The sequence below is a fragment of the Penaeus monodon genome, unplaced genomic scaffold, assembly GCF_015228065.2.
Source record: "Penaeus monodon isolate SGIC_2016 unplaced genomic scaffold, NSTDA_Pmon_1 PmonScaffold_58, whole genome shotgun sequence".
NCBI lineage: Eukaryota > Metazoa > Arthropoda > Malacostraca > Decapoda > Penaeidae > Penaeus > Penaeus monodon.
Genome location: NW_023660773.1, coordinates 248,380 through 252,519, shown reverse-complemented (window position 1 = coordinate 252,519; position 4,140 = coordinate 248,380). Strand labels below are relative to the sequence as shown.

Genomic DNA, 4,140 nt, shown 5'->3' with positions numbered 1-4,140 from the left:
CCGCGTCAGCGTGGGGTTCCCGTCAGCCAGGTCCTTCTCCCCTTCCCTCCCTCCCTTCCCCCTCCTTCTCCCCCCTCCCTTACACCTCTCCCCCTCCCCCCCAGACTCACCCAGCGTCAGCGTGGGGTTCCCGTCAGCCAGGTCCTGCCCCGCGATGCCCACCAACGAGAACTTGAGCGTCCGTCCCAGCTCCACGGCGTAGTTGCAGTTCTCGAGCTTCTCCATAAAGCGCTTGAGTTTGCTGAACTTCCTGTAAGAAAGGGGAGGGGGTGAGAGGTTGATAAATGAGGGAGAGGGAGAGAAAGAGCAAGAGAGAGAGAAAGGGGGGAGGGGGAGAGAGAGAGGGAGAGAGAGAGAGAGAGAGAGAGAGAGAGAGAGAGAGAGAGAGAAGAGAGAGAAAGAGAGAAAGAGAGAAGAGAGAAAAATAAGGAGAATGAGAATGAGGGAGTTTGCTGAACTTCCTGTAAGAAAGAGGAGGGGGTGAGAAGTTGATAAATGGGGAGAGAGAGAGAAAGAGCAAGAGAGAGAGAAAGGGGGGAGGGGAGAGAGAGAGAGGAGAGAGAGAGAGAGAGAGAGAGAGAGAGAGAGAGAGAGGGAGAGAGGAGAGAGAGAGAGAGAGATAGAGCAAGAGAGAGAGAAAGGGGGGAGGGGGAGAGAGAGAGAGAGAGAAGAGAGAGAGAGAGAGAGAGAGAGAGAGAGAGAGAAAGGGAGAGAGAGGGAGGGAGAGAGAGAGGGAGAGAGAAGAGAGAGAGAGAGAGAGAAAGAGAGAAAGAGAGAGAGAGAGAGGAGAATGAGAATTAGAGAGGAAGGGAAGAGAGAGGGAGGGAGGGAGGGAGTTTGCTGAACTTCCTGTAAGTGGGAAAAGTGAAAAGGGGAGAAAGAGAGAAGAGAGAGGGAGAGGTGAATGAAATGGGGGGGAGAGAGAGGAAGAGAAAGAGGAGAGAAAAAGAAGGAGAATGAGGAGGGATGGGAGGAGGGAGGGAAGGGGGAGGAGAGGGATGAGGGAGAGGAGAGGAGAGAGAGAGAGAAGATAGAGAATGAGAAAGAGGGAGGGGGAGAGAAGAGAGAGAAGAGAAAGAGAGAAGAGGAGAAAAAAGAGGGAGAAGAGAGAGAAGGGGAGAGGGGGGAGAGAAGGAGGAGAGAGAAAGCAGAGAGAGGGAGAAGAAAAGAGGGAGGGGAGAGAGAGAGAGAGAGAGAAGAGGGGGGAAGAGAAGGAGGAGTTGCTAATTGTCGGGGGAGAAAAAGGGAGAGTGAGAGGAAAATGAGGAAAGGGAAAATGAGAAGAAGAGAGAGGAAAATGAGAAGAGGAGGGGAGAAAAAAGAGGCAAGTTGATAAATGGGGGAAGAGAAATGAGAAAGAGAAACGAATAGGGGAGAAAGAAAGAGAATGAGAGAGAAAGAGAAATGAGAAAGATAAATCGAAGTAGAGAAAGAAAACAGAGAGAAAGAGTATAGAGAGAAAAGAGAAATCGAAATGAGTACAGAAAGAGCAGAGAGAGAAAAAGTAAGAGAGAGAAAGAGAAAGGGAGAGAAAGAAATAGGGAAAGAGAAATAGTGAAATAGAAAGAGAAAATAGAGAAAGAGAAAGAGAAAGAGAGAGAAAGAGAAAAAAACAAAGGCAAAGAAACGTACACACCACACACACACGCACACACACACGCACATGCTGGATATATCGGTCATTTTTACGCCATTTTCTTTGTTTCCTGATTTTGTGAATGTTACGTTTGGTTTATATAAACGGATATCTAAATGACAATTTATTATTTATTGTCTATTTATCTATTCCTTATTGACACATTCTTTGTTATTCTATTTTATCTATTCTTTAAGGAATATTCTTTATTATTCTATTTTATCTACTCTTCATGGACACAAAAATCTCAAAGCATAAGGCTAGCAAAAAAAAAAAAAAAAAAAAAAAAAAAAATCAATCCACCTCCCCCCCAAAAAAAAAAAAAAAAAAAATCAAGAATATCAAAATCCACAACCCCCCCCCCCCAAAAAAAAAAAAAAAAAAAATACCACTCACGTGTGCACCCTCCTCCATTCCACAATGCCGGGCCGGATGATGTCCGTAGAGCTGGAAGATAATGATACCGTCGGCAGGTCGGATAAGCCATTGACGTGCGGATTGAACCCCCATGCTTGTTCATCCAGTTCCTGTAGGCTGCCAGCCGGAAATTATAATCTTAATTAACACAAATAATTATTAGGATTAGAAGATTATTAGAAGATTCTTAATATTCTTAATGATCTTAATAATCATCTCCTAATCTTAATAATCATGTTCTAATCCTAATTGATGATGATTATTATCCTGAAGGCTGAAAGGCGGAAATTGGGGATCAGACAGACACGCGTCGGTTGTGCAAAGTTCGCTAATAATAATAATAATAATCATAATAATTGTCTCCTAATCCTAATAATCATCTTCTAATCCTAATAATCATTTCCCAATCGTAAACTGCAGTGACTGCAGTTTACGATTAGGAGACGATCATTAGGATTAGTAGATGATTATTAGGATTAGATGATTATTATGATTAGAAGATGATTATTAGGATTAGGAGACGATCATTAGGATTAGAAGATGATTATTAAGATTAGGAGACGATTATTAGGATTATCAAGATTAGGAGACACGCGTTGGTGTGCAAAGATTCGTTTCATGGCACTGCAGTTTACGATTAGGAGACGATTATTAGGATTAGAGACAATTATTAGGATTAAATAAGATGATGAGATGCTTGGTGTGGGCAAAAGATTCATTTCTAATAATAATACTAATCTTAATAATCTAATGAATCCTATACTAATCCTAATAATCATCTTCATCCTGATAATTACCTATTAATTGATAATGATTATGATTAGAAGACTATTATTAGGATTATTAAGATTAGGAGACAATTATTAAGATTAGAGAGAATTATTAAGATTATTAAGATTAGAGAGAATTATTAAGATTATTAAGATTAAAGAGAATTATTAAGATTATTAAGATTAGAGAGAATTATTAAGATTATTAAGATTAGAGAGAATTATAAGATTATTAAATAGAGAGAATTATAAGATGATTAAGATTATTAAGATTCAGGAGAGAAACATTGGTTTACAAAAGATCCGCTTAAATCAGTGCGTTTAACGATTAGGACACACTTCGTTTTCAAAATTCAATTAAGGAGACAAATATATATATATATATATATATATATATTATATATATATATCTAATATATATAGATATATTATATATATATTATATATATTATATATATATTATAAATGTATTATATATATATTATATGTATAATATATATTATATAGATATATATATATATATATAATATATATATATATATATATGATATATTTGTCTCCTAATTTGAATTTTTGAAAACGAATTTGTGTCCTAATCGTAAACTGCACTGATTTTAAGCGGATCTTTTGTAAACCAATGTCTCTCCTAATCTTAATAATCTTAATCATCTTAATAATTCTCTCTAATCTTAATAATCTTAATAATTCTCTCTAATCTTAATAATCTTAATAATTCTCTCTAATCTTAATAATCTTAATAATTCTCTCTAATCTTAATAATCTTAATAATTCTCTTTAATCTTAATAATCTTAATAATTCTCTCTAATCTTAATAATCTTAATAATTCTCTCTAATCTTAATAATCTTAATAAATGCCTCATCTAATCTTATAATTGTCTCCAAATCCTTAATAATCCTAATAATCGTCCTTTTTTTTTTCTAATCCTAATCATTATATTAAGAGGTAATTATCAGGATTAGAAGATTGATATTAGATTAGTATAGGAATCATAAGATTATTAAGATTATTATTATTATTATGAAATGCAATCTTTTGCACACCACGCATCTCCCTCATCTTAGTAATCCTAATAATTGGTCCTCTAATCCTAATAATCGTCTCCTAATCGTCAAACTGCCAGTGGCCATGAATCGAATCTTTGCACACCAACGCGTGTCTCCTATCTTTTGATAATCCTAATAATCGTCTCCTAATCTTAATAATCATAGCTAGAATCATCTCGGAGGGCGATCTAATGATCGTCCCCTAATCCTAATAACCTCTTCTTAATCCATAATAATCATCTAATCCTAAT

The 4,140-nt window shown here is 36.5% G+C and overlaps 1 protein-coding gene across 1 annotated transcript in view; it reads left to right on the top strand.

The window, feature by feature from the left end:
• LOC119571294 (plastin-3-like) overlaps positions 1-4,140 on the top strand; it is a 9,804-nt gene that overhangs the window by 1,584 nt on the left and 4,080 nt on the right. The gene's annotated exons all lie outside the window — the stretch shown is intronic.